The sequence below is a fragment of the Aphelocoma coerulescens genome, chromosome 5 (genome assembly GCF_041296385.1).
Source record: "Aphelocoma coerulescens isolate FSJ_1873_10779 chromosome 5, UR_Acoe_1.0, whole genome shotgun sequence".
Taxonomy (NCBI): domain Eukaryota; kingdom Metazoa; phylum Chordata; class Aves; order Passeriformes; family Corvidae; genus Aphelocoma; species Aphelocoma coerulescens.
Window position 1 is genome coordinate 64,558,738 of NC_091019.1, and position 18,603 is coordinate 64,577,340.

At 46.0% G+C, this 18,603-nt stretch overlaps 1 protein-coding gene across 7 annotated transcripts in view; it reads right to left on the reverse strand.

Annotated features, from left to right (window-relative positions):
- The window catches only part of FBXO34 (F-box protein 34), a 39,516-nt gene extending 23,301 nt beyond the window's left edge, over window positions 1-16,215 (reverse strand). For 3 of the 7 annotated variants that reach the window (XM_069018591.1, XM_069018585.1, XM_069018588.1), the window contains exons 1-2: window positions 16,111-16,215; window positions 2,485-2,563 (exon numbers count right to left, since the gene is read on the reverse strand). The gene's annotated coding sequence lies outside the window, so the exon portion shown is untranslated. Of the gene's footprint in view, window positions 1-2,484; window positions 2,564-2,887; window positions 3,209-3,739; window positions 3,840-8,553; window positions 8,642-16,110 lie in introns of those variants that run through there. The other 4 variants (XM_069018586.1, XM_069018587.1, XM_069018590.1 and 1 more) reach the window with 4 other exon arrangements.
- Window positions 16,216-18,603: the final 2,388 nt, after the last annotated feature.

Consider the following 18,603-nt stretch of genomic DNA (forward strand, 5'->3'; position numbering starts at 1 on the left):
GAAGCATCAAACACCTTCAAACTCTTTCACACACACCTTTGCACACACACAAACATTATTACATCTGTCAGATGCCACTGTATAAGGTATTTGTCAAACAGAAAAGCACCAAAGCACTGATTTTCAGCTTTCCAGGATCCCTGTGCTAAATCCTGGGTGTGCCTACTTTTGTTTGGTATCAAGTTCCTCCTGCTGGCTCCACTGCAAGAGCAAACTACAGGGATAGTTAAGTTTTTCCCCACCACCAAAAACATCTGTTCCTTTTCTGAGTTCTCCAGACTTCCTTCCCCTTGACCGTATCACAAAGCCTCTCTTTTCAGCAAGGCTGCCTTCTTGATAGTCCATCACCATTATCTTCTTGTTCTCTGCAGAGCAGCTTGAATCACCGGGTCTTGCAGAGCTTCCAGTCCTTTCAGCTCAAGGCCAGGATCTGAATTCAAGCACCAAGATTTACAGAGAGGGTTGTTAAAACTCCTTCCCTGACTCTTTTTTAACACTCTGCAGCTTCCTGTCCTGGGAGGCAACCAAACTGCTACAAGAAATGCCAGTTTCTTTTAAATATCCTCAGTTCCTGTGACACTGAGCATTTAAAACAATTACATTACTTCCAAATCTTGCACTGTAACAGCTTTTATCCCACAAAGTGCAGAGATGAGCAAAAATTACTTTAGCACCAAGGAGTGTGAGTTGGTTATTTGCTGCATCCCACAGCACTTCTAGTTAACATTCAGGCTTGGCACAACTCGAGCACACAGCACAATGTCACTCCTCAAAACCCCACTGTTCAACCTAAAGGCACTTCTTTTTTTAATTTTTTTTTTTTTTTAATTTTAAGGGTGCGTCAGCTGCTAACTGAAAGTGGGAATGCTTCATTTAGCACACACACACACACACACACTTGTTAAACTGCTCACAGCATGCAAATAAAACACCGCATTGTGCAAAAGTCATTCAGTCTCCCCATCCGTAGATATGAGCAATGGAACCGTGGCCAGGAAAGAGAAACTTGGAACAACATGCAAATATTTCAGTCCCTTATTCCCAATATTCACATCCCAGGCTAAAGCCCACAGCCCTGACATGCTGAGGGGTGACCATGTTGAGAATCTGCCCTGTGCAATGGGTGGGAAAACGACCATTATCTGTCTTGCCCCTGGACTGCACCCTTTTATTTGTAGTTATTACTGCAAACTGCCTTTTTTTCCAGACAATGGTTGTGTTATTATAGGTACCTTCATGCCGTGCCAAAGCACATACACACAGCAATTCAGAACAATCAGCCTTGTTTTCATGGGAGCAAAGGTTGCAGCCAAATGAAATGGGTGGAGATCACATTAAACAATCTTGGAATCTGCTAATAGGATATAGGAAAATGTGACCATAATGCAGATGCGGAGTTCCCCTTTCACCTTCCAATGTTATGGATAAAATAAAAGCTTTGGAAAACCAATTAAACTGTTTGAACAACATTAAGCAAGTCAAAGTGTTCTCAGGGTGCTTACAAGACCACTGAGACGTTCTTTAAAAGTAAAATAAAGCAGGGCCCTTTTAGAGCTGAAAGCAGAGAGCATTTCCCCACCCCAGAAACAATGATCTCTTCCACCACCTGTTTTAAAGATACAGGAGAAGTCACCTGCTTCTCCATGCTGAAGAGAAGCTCATCAAGACAATTGTCCCTGTCTTAGAGACAGGATCAGCCCCTCCTCTAAGCAGGGAATTTTCACACTGAGGCACCTTGGCTGGTCAGCTGTAACCTGCATTCCCCTTGTTTGCTTTTGAGATGTGCATTAGTCAGCTTTCTCCTCCACAAATCTGATTGTGCCTCTGCATGATCGTGCACTGAAGTCATGTCCTTGAGCGTGTGACATCAGTCTGTTGCCATGGCAATGTACGGGGCAGTCCAAAATTCAGTATTATGGCATCACTGCGGGATCAGACAGCGGAACAAGCCAACGCCTGAGAGCTGGTTAATGCAGCACGAACAGCCAAGACATTTCAATCTAAATGTTAAAGTGTAACTGCACTTCATCACAATATTCTTCATAAATATGCCTAGAAGCCCCAAGAAAGACAATCCAGAAGGTCACTGAATTGAAGAAACAGGCGAGCCATCACGCATGACTAAAAAGAAGGGCAATACGTTTCCAAGGATGGCCACCAAGTATGAAGAAAGCTTAGTTCAGCTCTCTGAATAGAAACCACCATCTGTTCCTAAGGCAACACCAGAGCTGCCTAAAGACATCATCCACAAAGAAACAGGGATGGCCCCTCAGCACCCCGGCCCCTCAGCACCCCGAAGTGTTGGGTTGCACCCAGGTTTTCTGGAAATCAGAGACTGGAGGATCAGGATCACAGCACTGTCAGCCCTTTCAAAGAGACTGCATTACACAAGACACAGTTCTTCAATTTCAAGCTCTGAAGCAAAGATCAGTGCACCATTAACCCAACCTGTAACAAAGCCACATAGTTAAAAAAGGATGGTACCTTCCAAGAGTTGTTATTCCATGTAGACTTAGACATTACACTTCTGTAGGTTCCTTGCACACTCACGAGAATGGCATTTCTGAAGAGCAAAAGGGAAGGAAAAAGGAAATTAGTGACACAATAACGGCGTTAACAACTACTGTCCAGCTCCTAAAACCCGAAAGATCCGGTTTGCCCAGAGCAAAGGGTACATGGGAACAACAATCCATGCATTGCTGACGTGGAGAACCACCAATTCACGGTCCTCAGTGCTGACTGAACAAATACACCCCAAAAACAGCCCAGCAAAACTACAGGTGGCTGGGCAGAAGCCAGTTTGGCACTGTGGGAGCCCAGGGTGCAGAGATAGCAGAGAGGAGGGACCGCAAAGCCCCCAGAAGCCACAGTGGACCCCTTTCTTTACCTGTCCCTCTGTTCCCATCAAGCACACGTGTTTTGGGGTCCAGCTGTGGATTCCCAGTGGCTGCTCTGACACCCAGATTCCTCAAGCCCCTGGAGTGCCACTGCTGTTGTACGTCAGCTTCCGTGCAGCCCAGCCCCTCCCTGTACGCTCGACTGGTTTCATTTTGCCTCCTTCCGCTTTCCCTTATTAATCCACGCGTCTCCAATAACTCAGTCAACACTTCCTTCTGCAGAGCTGACCTCCAGCCTTCCCACAACCCCAGACGCACCCACAGTTTCTTAACGCTGCCATTAATGAGGCACATTTCACGTTCTCTACACGGATGTAGCCCTCACCCACTTCTAACCCCTCCACCCATGTCCCTGGCTGTAATTACCCCATCCCTCGTTATCTAATACCCAACACAAGCCTTGGGGCTGGGAACCACTGTTTGTTTGGCTCTGCAGTGTCACACACCCCAGTGGTGTTGTATAAATAAATTCCACAACCTGTTTGAGCCTGAGCTTGATTGAGGCCTGAATTATCCCAGTTTCCAAGTGACTGCTGCAAATACCTTCGCTCGCTCCCTGCTTGCTTACGCAATCGGCCACCAAGGCAGCTCCAGGGCCAAACACCACGACAGCCAACTGCTCCCATGGATCACAACTGCACAGAAAACAACTTAAATCCCTCTACTTTTAAATACAAATTGCAGATTATAAAGGGATGAGACAGGCACAAGCACACAGCTCTCAGAAATGTGCCTCTGCCTGTCACCTGAAGGACAAGTTCCACGTGCCAATGTCAGCTCTCAGCCACCAAAGCACCCAGGCTTTGCCACAACCCTTAACTCTCAGCAGGTTACCCACTCACAAGTCTGAAGGACCAGGGAGGATGAGATTCTGGAAGCAACTTTGAGCCAAATGGATTTCAGAGCAAAATAAAACCAGCAGGCTTCATCTCCATGGAGCTCCTGCAACACAACATAGGCTGAGCAAGTCACTCAGGGCAGAGGTCTTTCTTATTAACTACCTAGTAAATTCAGATTAAAGTCAGACAGCTTTTCCCCCTCCCTCATACAAAAATCAGATGCTATCCAGCCTCGAGGAATCAGTCCAGCTTCTGCAATAAGTAAAACCTGCTCACAGCTACATGACACCACACACAATCTGTAGGATTGTAGCCCTTCAGGTACTCATTAAAACCTTTTTCCCTAGAAAAGTCTCCAGTAACAATTTGCCTTCAATTCATTTTCTGCAGTGAAGATGGATGGTAACTCAGTACTGGATATGGAAGCATGTGAGAAGTCCCAGTGCAGCCATCCCAGGTCATGAAGACACCGATGTAAACCCATGGACATCCACCAAGTACCCTCCCACTCCCATGTGCTGATTCTAACATCACAGGGGCCACCAAACCCCCAAGCCAAACACCAGAAGGACAGGAAGGAAGCACCAAGGCATACTACAACCATTAAAAGGCAAACAGAAGCCAGGGAAGAGCCAAGGCTGGGTGTGTGTGATGGTGTTTACAGGTGGAGGAGCTTTGCCCACTCATAGGAAGGAGCTGTGCTTTGCTGATGCTTCCTGACTACCTGGCTGAATCTCCTGTCCATAGTTGAGTCCCTTTTCACCTGGATTACCCTTGGAGCAGCTTGGCCAGCATGAAAGATATCATAACCCATTTTTTAGCTTTTTTTCCCCCCACAAAGTCGAGCCACCCAACCTCTTAAAAAGGCAGTGTGGCACCTGTGCTCCTACACAAGACTCACATCCTAAAACCTTCTCCCAAAGAAACCATGGCAAAGAGCACTGTGGATCAACATCCCCAGCAGGTGGGTGTCAGGCAGCCCTGCCAGGTAACACTCCAGGCTTGAACCTCATTTTTACTCAGGCAATACCCAATCCAACCTGCCAGCCTCCTGTCCCTGCAACATCAGTGGCTAGAAAGGGATGCAGGAGTCTGATCAGCTACAGACTCTCAAGAAAAATGTGTTTTTCCCCAATATAAATAAATAAATACCTCTTTCGAAAAAGAAGGTGATGCAGGTAATCTAAATAAGTCACACAGTTCTTATCAAAGCATGGATCCACTACACAATGCACAGGTTGGTTTGTAAAGCATGTTTGGGCCTTTCCCTCTGAAAGCCACCCTAAAAATGTAAGACTCAATTACAGGGGCCTTGTACTCTTTGTTCCTTTGAAATTCACCACCAGTTCACCTTATTTATTCCCAGAGCTTAATGCTGCAGTTGGATCTACACAATCAACCCTACCAGCCAAGTTACAACCGACACAACCAAGCCTGAACTTACAAAACTATTAACTTTTACAAAGTATGCTACATTTTCTTTCCCAAAACGTTTAACCTGCTAACAAATACCTGCCTTAGTGCATTACCATCCTCCCGTTGTCCTGGAGTGAGTTAGCAGGCTTGCAGCAAAACACAGGGAGAGCCAAGCACACTCTGCCTTCCAGCCAAGCAGAGCCTGCAAGAACAGACCCCCTTTGGGGCAGTGACAGTTGAGGTCAATTTAATGGGAAAACAAACTACTTTTCCATTCAAGTCCAAAGCAGAGACAAAGAATTTTATGTGGCTCAGATTGCACAGTCAGCTGTCTTTTTAGGAACGGATCAGATTTAATGGTGCTGTGGCAGTCCAGAAAAAATGAGCCTGAAGAGAGTTTAAGGTTTGGCCAGTACTGCACTGTGCAAAGTCCAGGCACTTGCCTGGGGTGCTCTCATGGCCTTAAGCTGGTACCTCAAAGTCATCATCATCAACAGCAGCTCCAGTTATTTTATGAGGCCCTGGCACAGGGTGCCCAGAGAAGCTGTGGCTGCCCCATCCCTGGAAATGTCCAAGGCCACATTGGATGGGGCTTGGAGCAACCTGGGATAGTGGAAGGTGTTCCTGCCCATGGCAGGGGGTGGAACAAGATGGGTTTGAAGGTGCCTCCCAACCTAAACCATTCCAGGATTTTATGATTTCCCAGGGTTCAGCCCAGAGTCCAAATTCACTTTTACCCCATTTCAAGGAAAGGCAAAATCTCTCCGAAGTTCTGCCTGATAATTCTCTTTTGCATCACATGGGTTGCATTTAATACCACTTCTACACCAGAAAACCGAAATGAGGCAATGCTTCAACGTGGCCACTCTCACCACAGGGACTCATATTCTGAAGCAGCAGAGATGTGCTCAGGCTCTTTCACTTGACTATTTCAGGGCCTAATGCAGACAGAGAAGCTAATTAACATGTATTGCTATGGAAAGGAATATAATCCAAACCTTCACTGGTTTATATCTAAACCCTCTGAGACATCTAACGTCAAAGCTAAACAGATCTTCACCTGGCAAACACTTGGAGAGCCTTCAACTGAAGCTTCCAGGTAAGGGATTGCAGTATTTTAGGATATTTTTGCAACATACACTGGGGACATACCTCTAACACAAAGCCCACAGAATCATCATGACAGCTGCAAAAACAACTTTGTCCTGGCTAACATTCACATAACGAAATTACAGTTTCACTCCAGGGAAAAAGGAAAAAGCACTTAAGTTTTGTTTAGATTGAAGTGCTTCGAGCCACGCCACTTATCTGCTATCAGAGCAGATTGCAGGGCTGCTCCAATGATTATTCTGTAATGAAGTAACTGGAATTGGAAGGTATGCAATTAGTCCTATCTCCTCCTCCTCCGCCACCCCCTATCAAGAAAAAAACCAGCACAGACGTTATCACCTCTCCCTCGAGCTCTGCTACCCTCATCACTTAAAATACCCCCAAAGCAAAGTAGGACTGTCACTTACAAGCTGCTTACAAGCCTGGCTTGGCCCTGACTGGCAGCAAAGGTGATATTCTCAGCATCTCCCCAGGAGAAAGTTACAGGGTTACCTAATGGGATGCTTTCTCAGGTACCCCCACACACATATATATTAAGCTTACCATGGCTGCATTTAGCTATTTTAGTAAATGCAAACCACTTTTGAGAGGGGTAAAAAAAAGCTACTAGGAACAGCTGAGCTTTTAAGTTAAAGCATCTCTCACTAATCCTCCTGGGATGACCACTGGGAAGTGAATATATTAAACTCAGGACACAGGTATCACTTGCTGGCACTCTGGGTAGTTTTACTGACTCCAGCCTGGCTCATTTTACCTGGGTCATTTACCCTTCCTTCCCCTAAAGAGCTGTCTGTAAAGTGGTATGTGCAGCTTTCCCACAACTGCAGCTAAGACGTGGAAGATGCAAAAAGGCCCCAGACAGCCCACAGCCAAATGGAAACTCAGTGAATCCCTGATGCCAAACTGCAATTCTGACAAAATACAATCTGACACTTATTCAGACTCAAAAGCTCACTCATCTCCTCCCCTCCATCCCAGCGATACCCATTGGTCTAATTAAAGACAAGGCTTCCCTCAGCATCCTCTGCCTTACATCTATCCCAGTAAAGTCTCTATCTGTGACCCAAGGAACACAAGGAGAGCTAGGGGATAGGGGGCATTCTCCAAATCCTTAAAATGAAATAAAAATATAAATATTAAATTTTAAAAACCTTATGACCACTATTAAAGCAACATCAACAAACTTGCTCTGTACAGATCCACTACAGATGCAACAATTCTCACTCAGTGAATTCACACAAGTGAGTGAATTTCACTCAATTTTTATTTGTTCCTTGACATTTTTCTATGTTCTTCCCAATTTCTTAAAAACATTTTCCCAAAGACAATGGGCCATCCCTGCAGGATGCACTGGTGCCTTCACTTCCTTGGATTCAGTCAGGTCAGGGACGAGGCCCTGTTAACCTCACAAAATCCATATACAACACTTTCCTTGCTCCATCCATCTACCGATTCAAAAGAGGAAAAAGGGCTAAAAAAAACTCTTTTAAGGCAAGAAGAGTATGCAGAATGCTGCAGAGACATTTGCTACAAAGGTATGCAAACTACTACTCTTTATCCTACACTTTACCCCATGGCCTCCAGCTGACACATCAGCTGACACCATCTTAACAACCCCATAAGTAGCTAAAGCTGAACAAAGCAATCATTAGGAAAACTGGTTTAGTCCACTGCTGGTGGCATCCCATGTCCTATCCATGGAGGAAGCATGACTCAGACTGCTCTGGGCTCCCATCCACAGCACAGGCTGCAAAGCTGCGTTAAAAAGAGAATTCCCAGTAACTTGTACCAAAGTCACGTCTCCAACTCCTTCTGCTGCGAGACCAACTCGAAATGAGTTGTTTTATATTTTAATATGACTACATCTGCAGTCCTACTGCATCTAAAAAAAAATCCATAAGCACTTTAAGAGAAACACACAGACTTTTTTTTTCCCCTTAACACCATGGAAGATGGATTCATTGCCATCAGTAATCCTCCCACAGCCCCAGTTTCAGAAGCAGCAGCAGATTCACAGAGATTTCAGCCGCAAAAACAAGCACTCTTTGCATCACTTCATTCATCTGTTTATTAAGATAAAGTTACCTCATTTAAAAAAAAAAAGCCAATGGTAGAGTGTCATCCCTCTTTAGAAAGGAAATTAAGTGAAAAAATACAAGGAACTACCAGTCTGTCCCACACCTGCTGGCAAGCTCTGGTGCCTTGATGGTTAAATTGAGGTGTATAAACCCATTTTCAGGCAATTTCAACATTTCCTTAAGGGTGGTGGGTTTGTTTTAGAATTCCCTTACCAAGTGCCTGACATTTGTCTCAAGGTACCATGCCTTGCATGCCCTCATTGTTCAGATGTGGATCCTCCTCTCCCCAGCACCGGGACATCTGCAGGAGGTCAGGAAGGGAAAGGAATGAGAAAAATCACAGCAGACATGATGGCAAAGCAAGAGCAGCTTTCAGCAGAAGCAAAAGGGGCAGTTTTGCATGTATGTTTACAGGGAGCTTGTCTCAACCTCAGGAGTCAGGGTGGGAGGAAGCAGAGAAGCTCTAAAGACATAAAAACATTAAGAGGCCAAACACAAGAGCAAAGGCTTCTTGATGGAGAGGATTTTTAGACTTTGCAATAAAGATGAAGCTCAGAACAAATACCTCAATGAAGAGCTTTATAAATGAAAAGACAACTTTGAAGCATGTGAACCATAGAACATAATCCACAGTCCAACACTAGCCACTATCACTGAGGCACAAGTCCTGCTTGAATCCAGGGTCCAAACTCTTCTTTTAAAATATAGCCTCCAGTATGACACATCTCAGAAAGCCAGACCACAGGCACAAGCCATGAGCTTGTCTTTGAAGTTCAGATACACCAGAAAATTACTTCACCTCCCTAGATGCAGAGGGATAGTGCTGCCTTTGATGCTACTAGAAATTTTGGTCTTAAACTGCCCAAGGACTTCAAATTGCTCTCTGGGCTGCAGCGTGGCAACACCCAAGCCTACACATACACAGGAACATAATTATGCCTGGTCTAGACTTGGGGGGAGGGGAAAAAAAAAAAAAAAAGTATTTTCAGTGATGTTAGCACACAAAGAAAATAATAGCATATACAAAGAAACCTCTAGGGTGACTTATGAAGAAGATTTTATGCTTGGCTTTCTGCCAATTAGAGAGGAATTAAAGAGTCTGGCAATATAACCCCGTTCATCCCGAGGAAGAAACTGCATTTTTAAGTGGTCAACGGAGCAAGAGGGATGAGAAAAGAGGGACCAAGACTCAGGAGAGCAACTGCACAGAGCAACACGGGAAGTTGCTGATGGTATTGAGACAGAAACTGGGCACGAATAGTTCAAGTTTTAAAATTAATCCAGTCTATTGCCTCCAAAAGAAAATCAGCATGTAACAGCTGACTCCAAATGACAGCTTTCCAATAAAGCAGACATTATTTTTTGCTATAAAATTCCAACTGCTTCAATATTTTACAGATGATACGCCTCCACTGACTGCCAACCAGCAAAATCAGTGAAAGGTGGAGGTCACAAAAACAAAAGCAAACCAAGTGGAAAAGGCATGGCTAGACACCTTGGGAAGCTGAAAATTTGTCAAAATACAGCCTTTGAGTAAGAAAGAACATTTAGTAGCTATCTGCAAGGATGAATTTACATCCAAACTCTTTGGAGCTTAAAAATTCACATCATAAGACTAGCTTTTACCAGAATTAGGACCAGACTTGACATGCCCCAGTTTCCCCAAGGTTACTTTTGGAAACGCATCTACTCTTGAAATATTTCAAGTGCTCTTCTCACACTGCAGAAGAGCAACCAAAACCTACCTTCTAATTTTACTTTTTCAGAATTATTTTTTTTTTTTACAAGAACTTAACTTCAACACTTTTTTTATCTGAATGACAGAAGGAATTCTGTGTCACATTGCAGGTTGAAAGTTACTGGAAATGGCAGCAAGCTGCTGTTGCTTATATAAAGTCATTGCAAGGAGAAGGAAAAAGAAGCTACTGAAGCTTTCAAAATCAAACTCCCTAAAACACCAAAACCACAAAATGAACCAGAAGTAGCTTAGGAGTTGCTAGGGATGTTTAAAGTTAATAAAAATTCTAAATTAAATGGCTGCCGCTTAGGTTTGCCAAAAAATTATGCAAATTTGCAATGTTCATACATAGTAATTAGCACAGCAAAAAGCAGGTCCCAAATAAGTGATGAAGTTAGCCTCGCTCTTATTTCTCCAGCAGATGGAATTAGCTATGTGTGAAGCTGGTTTTTTTGCAATTGAAGATTAAACATATTATCCTGAATATCAATTCTGCAAGTACAGCACATTGGATACATGCATTCATGGAAGCAGGAATATGCAAAAGCCAGCCTGAATCCTTCTTTTCCATCATTCTGAACAGGACACTGAAGAGTCTGGGAGAGGGTTTACATATTTAAGACTTCATTTTTCAAACTGATTGCTGACAACTTGGTTGAGACAAGTTATCTCAAAGTACATTTAGAGTTAATAGTCCAAACAGGTTTTTCCAAAGAAAAATGTCTGCCTTGACTAAAAATACATCCTCTTGATGTGCTAATTGACAGATCACAAAAAGTCACCCAAACTGCAAGTCGAAACAACATGTGTAAACAAAAGCTCCTGGCTTTGCCCATTACTTCACCAAAACCTGGCTCACAGGCTGTATCATACACTGATACAAATTCACCTTTTCCCTTCCTAGTATGGATCTGCCCCTTACCTCACACTTAAAAAGACACAACCTTCCCCTCAGCCCTGCAGCTCTCCAGCAAGGGCTGAACCTCGTGTGTGCCCTTGACCAAAATACTCCACCTGTGTTCCATATTCTCCATTTAGTTTCTCTCAAATTCTTGAGCCTAGAGCTGCCCCACCACAGCGAGTTCCTCTCAAAGACACTGAAAGACCCAGCAATTTTTGTCTGTTGTCAGAGTGCCTTTTATCTTTCTTAGACCAGCACGAGCCATGCTCATATCAACATATCCATCCAGTTTAGGGGACACCACCCAGGAGCATCTCCCACTGCAGCAGCAGCAGGAGAATCTTGAGAAGGTGCAGGGAAGGCAACCAGAACTGCAGTTGCCACACTGATCACAGAGTGGATAAGCTTCTTCCTAAACACCAGCTCCCAAGCAGAAAACCAGTGAAAGAAGTGAAAACTAACTACAAGTCTCTTCCTACATGAATATTATTTCAGGCAGCTCAGAAAAGATAGCTAGAATCTGTGTGTGTGTTACAAAAAGAACCCAAAGCTTACATAATTAAAGGAACACAGGGAGGGGAAGGTAAAGTTTAATGCTAATTCAAAAGTCAAGTAAGTGACACCCTGGATGGAATACTATTAACCAAAATTGTGCAGGATGTACAATGTACAAAGCAGCAGAAACCCTGCCCGCAACAAAATGAGAATTCTCTTACAAAAATACTTCTGTGGCCAAATGAAACACTGAGTTTAAGTAAGAAAGCAAGCACTTACACCTATCGTGCTCTCCCCCTCTTCCTTCTCATCTAGGGAGTCTCATTTATCCCAAAGCAATCAAAAGAAAACACTTTGATTTTTAAAGACGGAAAAGCTGAAGAAATTACAGCCCCGTCTGGCACGAACAAATAATATTTCTGAAATCAAAAGAAGATTCTCCAAGTTAGGGGAAGGGCAAAAACAGTCCTGAATAACTTACTTTGCATAGCCCAATTCCTGCCAAAACATTTCTGTAAATCCCATGGTAGTTCAGATAATTTCCATTCTTAGGGCAAAAAAAAAAAGCTAGATTGAACATTAGCAACATTAATTGTGTGATATGACCTGAATGATGCAAGAACAAGTAGTTAAGTGAACCACAGCATCTGCTGAATTTTTAATCACTAGTTGTTTTGCTGCAAGGCAGAAGAACACTGTATATCAGCTTCCAAGCACTGCATGGAATGGCACATTAGGACAGCAAGATTTTAACTGGCAGGAATTCTGCCTCCCTGCTACCCAAATGCCATCACTTCGCTGTGAACTGCAGACAGAGCAGCTTCTGAAGCAGGATTATTTTTTAATCACACAGAAACAAAAACCAGCACTATTTTCTGCACCCCAAGATACCAGTCAACCATTTCTAAATGTTTTTTTAAAAGCTGACACTTTATTAACAGCCATTTCTGCATCGCTCTGTAGTGTATTTCTACCCTCCAAACAGCTTTAAGCAGTCATGTGGCTGCCCAGCAGCGACTTGCTACCAAAGAGGTGAACCTGGGATGTGTAGGAAGGTGATCTATGTAAACATTCCTATTAGCCCTGTACTGCAACAGGAGGAGCAGCTGCAACATGTTGGGACACACCTGAGCTATATTTAATCCATCTCTCTCTGACACCCATTGCAATGACGCTGCAGACACCCAAATTTGGGCAGCCAGGTCACAGTAGCACTGATGCTCATCCTGTACCTACACCAGCCAGTCCTGCTGCGATTTCTCTGTGTTTGATACCCAAAATAGTTAAATAAACCAACCACCATGCCTACAGTGATAAATACAGCTCCAGTTGTGCTCTAGGCATAAAACTGCAACAGCAGGATTAGCAAGTGATACAGCAGATATTCCGCTTCCACAACAAAGACAAAAAAAAATGAAAAGTTATTTGGGGAATAAACACTAATTCCACAACTACAATGTGAATTCTAAATACAAACCCCACAATTACAGGCAGAATCTGAACTATGGATAATTATCCTGTTTCGTATTTCAGGGGTAAAAAAAGGACATTGAAAAAAAAGGACAACATTCATACACTAAAGAAAGACTGCCACACTGACTAATAGATTCTAGGTTTAATAAGTTGATAGAAAACAAAGCCAGTAAAATATGGTACAAATAAAAACGGAGCAGCCACACATACCAAAGCAGCATTCCTGTGCCCTCCTTCCTGCAGAGCTTACAGAGCTGGGAAGAGGATCTCTAACCCACAACTTTCACTAAACCAGTATTTCCTTCAAAAGCTCAAAACTATGGATAGGAACATCCAGTGATAAATCCAATGACCAAATAATCCACAAGGGACAGAAAATCCCAGCAGATGAGGGCAAGAGAGATGCTTCCCAGGCTATATTAGCTTTCATGATAGGTTTAGGATCAGTCCTGTGTTTTCTTTACAGGCTCAACCCTCAGGTCCAAGAAAAGCCACTTTCTTCTCTGAAACCCGGTATCAAACCTGCAACAGGAATATTGAAATATGCCCTATCTGCTGGGAATGCAACAACCTCTGTGTGAGGATTATACCAAAATGCTGGTTTGGTTATGCTACAGGGCACCGAGAAGTGAAAATAACACATTGTGATGAAGGTGTTGACACCTGGAACCTCAGGGAGCGTTATTACCTAGGCAGTGTCCTGCATCCACTACACAGTACTCAACTTCACACCACCCAAACCTAACTTGGCACCTCCATACCCCAAAACCACAGTCCTTCCTGACATGGGAACTACAGACCAGTCTCTGAACACCGTGATAAACACCCACAGCACAAGCTTCAAGATGAGCTTCCAAATTTAAGAGACACAGAAAGATGTTTTATAACCCATAAGTCACTCAGCTGCAGCTTAGCATTTAACAAGCCACTCACAATTCTTCACAATCCTTCTCCAAACGGAGAAAAGATTTTAAAGAGCATTTAGTGCAAGTGAAACATCCCCAGCTTTCTCCTTAGCCTCTGCTCACTCTCCAATTTAATATGAAAGCGACAACTTAGTCATACTGAGCGTGCAGGATGATTTTAAGACAGTGGTATTAAATCAAATCCCACAACTTTTCACACCTATTAAATTGTTACTTTGTCATTAGGAGGGGAGATTTTGATAAGTACGATGTAATTAACAGACTGTGCCTTTGTTAGCAGGCTGCTCATGATGAAGCCCAGGCTCCTTGACATTCCATTTCTTCCCCTCAAAGGCTCTGTGCTACAGCAAATTTATGGGTTTCAGCACGTAAGAGAAGAATTGGGCAGGTTACCTTCAAAATCAGTCAATAAGGCCCTTTCACTCAGGCTGGGGGAAGGCGGATAGCTGCTGGAAAGCAACACAAGGCGCTCCCTTCCCCCTCCCCTCAGGACCCAAAAATGCTGCGTTCAAAACACTCCCATCCCCTGCAGCAAGGGATTAGCCATTTATTAAAAAGGAATCAAAACACTGTAAAAGGCTTCCAGTTAAGATTTCAAGGGAAAAAAAAAAAAAAAAACACAAAACAAAAACCAACATTAACACCAGTAGAACCAGAGTCACATAAGGAATTCTTCTGGGCACCAAAGAACAAGCAGCTCAAATGCAAGCAGGATGTCGTTTGTCCCAATGATGCTGATCAAATGGCTCGAAAGGAGGACAGAATTAGATTAATCTTTTTTTTTTTTAGTCAGTCATTTTGCTGCCTCCACACTGAGCAGTAACAGCATTCACAACCTACAGGCATTTAGACTTTGGACTTTTAAGACAACTACCTATCTCCACGCTTGGTTTTTAGGGGGTTTTTTTTGGCTCTTCTCTAGGGGTGACAGACAATTATAATGGCCAATTATGTAAAACCTTTCATCCGAGAAAACACGAAGCACTACGCAAACACTCATTAAGACTCTCGGCTGGAGCCTGCGCCGCACGTTCGCCTGTTCCACAGCTCCCCTGGATATCTCCAGCCACCAAAACTGGATGCCGAGCGCTGTGGCACGGCCAGGACAGCGCCCAGCAGGGCAGGGCTAGCCCCTGGAGTACTTACACAGCCTCGCAGGCGGGTTTTACAGCCCGCAACATGCTCCGGGCTGCTGGGGCTGAGCTTTACAGCCCCATCCAAGCCGGTTATTTAAAAACAGAGCAGAGACACACGCGGCTGCTGGGCGTTGCACGAAGCACCTCGCAGGACGAGCCTCAGACCCACTTCTCTGGCTGATCCAAGCAGATTTTTCCAACTGGGAGCCGCACGGCACAAGCCAATAACCTCGGTTTACTGAAGAAATTAAAAGCTATGCTTATTGTTTCGAGTAAGGCCTTGGAGGAAGTAATTCCGAGAAGAAATCACTTCCACTGTAATTGTACTTTTAACCTTTCCTTAGGTTCTTACGCCATCCCCACGTGAAGGCGTTATTCAAGAATAATCACCATATATAATAACGATTAAAGCTCTTTTCGGATCACTGTTTATGTTTAGCTAGTTCACAACCCCTCCCTTCTGAAGGGCTGATCGATGTATAAACCACGGGGGAAGCCGTGCAGAAAAAACCACGACCAGGAAGTGACCGCAACTCAGGAGACCAAAATTTGGGGGGAAAATACGCGGTTTGGGAGGAGGGTTGCTTTTAAAAGAAGGTCCGCGAAAAAACTGACCCGCAGAAAGCAGGGGGGCTCGGTTCCCCCGGCCACGCGTGGGACGGGCGCGTTACGCAACCGCGGGGGAGCGGGGATGCTCCGCGCCCCGCACGGCGACCAGGCGGTGCGGGGGACACGGCACCGCTGCTGGGCTCCCGCTGCCCGACCCGCCGGGCCGGGAGAGCCGCGGGAGCGCTGCCAGCGGCGCCGGGGAGGGAGCACCACAAAACCCCCGGAGAGGCCGGGAGCGGGGCGCGGGCGCTGGGGGAGCAGCGGAGACAGAATAAAGCAAGAGCATAAAATAAAGCCGAGTGGAGCGGGGGCAGAGCGCGGTGCCCTCGGCGCGGCCCCGTCCTGCGGGCGGGCAGCGGCCCCTCGGCGGCCCCGCAGCCGCCATGGCCGGCGGAGCGCGGGCGCTGCGGGAGGGCCCCGCTCGCCGCCCACCTGCCCGCACCGCGCCGAACCCAGCGCCCACCCACCCCCGCCGTGCCCGCGGGAGCCTACCGGGAGCGGGGCCGGAGAACGGGCCGTGGCGGAGCCGCCAGGCTCAGCTCGGCTCGTCTCGGCTCGGCCGGATCCCCCCTGCGCCCGGCGGCGGCGGGAGGAGCCGGGCGGCCGCGCCAATCCGGGGCGGAGCGGGGCGGGACGCGGAGCCGCCGGGGAGGGACGCGGAGCCGCCCCCGCGCCGCGCCAGGCACCGGCCGCCCCGCCGCGCCAGGCACCGGAGGCTCGGCTCGGGGCGCTTCCCGGGCTCCTCGCTCCTAGCAGGTCCCTGGAGATCCTGCGAGTTCCAAGGCAGCCCCCGGCGCTGGGGACCCCGTGGTCCCCCGCTCGCCCCGGTGTGCCGGGCTTGCAGCTCACCGACGAGGTTTAGCGACCAACGTGGCACTGGAAGCCACGGGGGTGCCAGTTCCCAGCCCGCTGCGTGGCACAGGCAGTTTATCGGTGGATTTAGTCTGGTGATAACAGGCTAGAAATCTATAAGGTCCTCTGCAGAAGGCCAAAAAGTCTCTCGATAAACCTCGTGGCTTTGAAACCTGCTGAACTCCCGACTGCAGGGCCAGAAGAATCACAGAATCAATTAGGTTGGAAACGACCTCTGAGATCATCAAGTCCAACCCATGACCGAACACCACCCTGTCAACCAGATCATGGCACTGAGTGCCACGTCTAGTTTTTCCTTGAACACCTCCAGGGATGGTGACTCCACCACCTCCCTGGGCAGTCCATCCCAAAAGAGCTGCAGGGAGGTCACTGGGAGTGTCCCTCCATACTGGAACCCCACCAGCGTGGTGCCAGCCTTGCCAGCTTGTTTTGCTAACGTTGCCTCCCTGGCACAACCACTAAACACCCTTTTGCTGTCATCTGTCCTTGGCAGAGGAAAACATGAGCTGCTGTTCCTGGTGTAGATGTACCCACAGCAGTGGTTTGTCATGCAAGTGTCACCCCAGCCATCTTCTCTGTGCAGTCTTCAAGAAGTCTCAGCCTACAGGGAGAAAGAGAAGGGCACTGCAGAAATCCTCTGAAACCAAAGGTATCAGGAACAAGAGAGAAACACAAAGGGAAGGCATTGGGAAAAGGGGAATTAAGTGGTGGCATCAGATGGTAGTCTGAACCTAAAAGGGTTTCTACAGGAAGGAGCTTCCCCTCTCCTTAAAGTATTTTGGCAAATCGTTTCCACTTAGATGGAAGTAGGTAGGAAACTGAAAAGGCCTGGTTTCTTTCCACCCGAGGGAACAGCAGGAAGCTGCGTCAGAAGACCTTTAGGATATCAGGAAAAAGTTCTTCCCCCAGAGGGTGCTGGGGCACTGAACAGGCTCCTCAGGGAATGGGCATGGTCCCGAGGCTGCCAGAGCTGCAGGAGCATTTGGGCAACGTTCTCAGGCACAGGATGGGATTGTTGGGATGTCTGCAGGGCCAGGGGTTGGACTGGATGAACCTTGTGGGTCCTTTTCCACTCGGGATATTCTACAACTATGATTCCCTGACCTGCTGGAGGGCGGCACTACTTACTCTGTGTATACACTACTGAGAGGAGATCCTGGAGATTGTTCTCAAGCTAAAAAGCAGTGTGTCAGCACAGCACTGTGCCATGACAGTCCTGATGAGGGGCAGAGCTAATCAGCCAAGGCCCAAGATCACATTAACATGGTGTCTCAGCTGAGATGAACCTCCCAAAGTCTCTGGAGCCCCTGTTGACTACGGCCACTACATACAAATAGAGGGTGGGAGGGAAGATAGAGGTAAGATGAAGGTCAAATATTAGATCAGGACAGGACAGAAAACAGACCCTACTGTTCTCACCCCTCCAGTACTTTCTCCACTGGACTGTAACAAACCACAGAACAACAACGGGATTTAGCTGCTGCTGACACAGTAGTTTCCTGTGTTCCAGGGAAAAAGTCTGTATTTTGGTATAGGACCAAATGCATACGGAAAAAAAGCCTGTTTACTAGCATGGCCCCACAGTTTGGTGACACGCACTGAGATGCAAGATATCCCCAGATGACTTAAAGGGGAATGAAATATGTGCCCTGTCTTATTGGAGAAAAGCCCCACAAAGATACAGCCCCAATCTTTTGTTGTAAATTGATAAAGACAGTGAACTGCCATTTGCTGCTAAGTGACTTCTAACGATTAAACAACCTTTCTCCTCCCACCCCCTCGGGGCATTTAGTGATAATATAAGAAAGATTTTGCACATTGTTTAGCTCAAAGGGCCATCTGGCCCTTCTGCATTTCAGTAGCCTTGAACATTAAAAAAACAATAGATAAAGAAAACCAGTCCTATCTTATCAGAGACCTGGAGAAGTTTTACTCTGTCAGAGCAAAGAGGATTAACCAAGTCCTTACAACTCTTTTATTGTTTCCACCTTGATTAGCAGTCATATTCCTCACAGCTTTGTGTTGCACTCCCTAAACCAAGATGTTCCTTACCGGCTGTATTAGCTTTAACCATGAAACACAACTCCAGCAGTTCCATCCAGCTTCCACAGG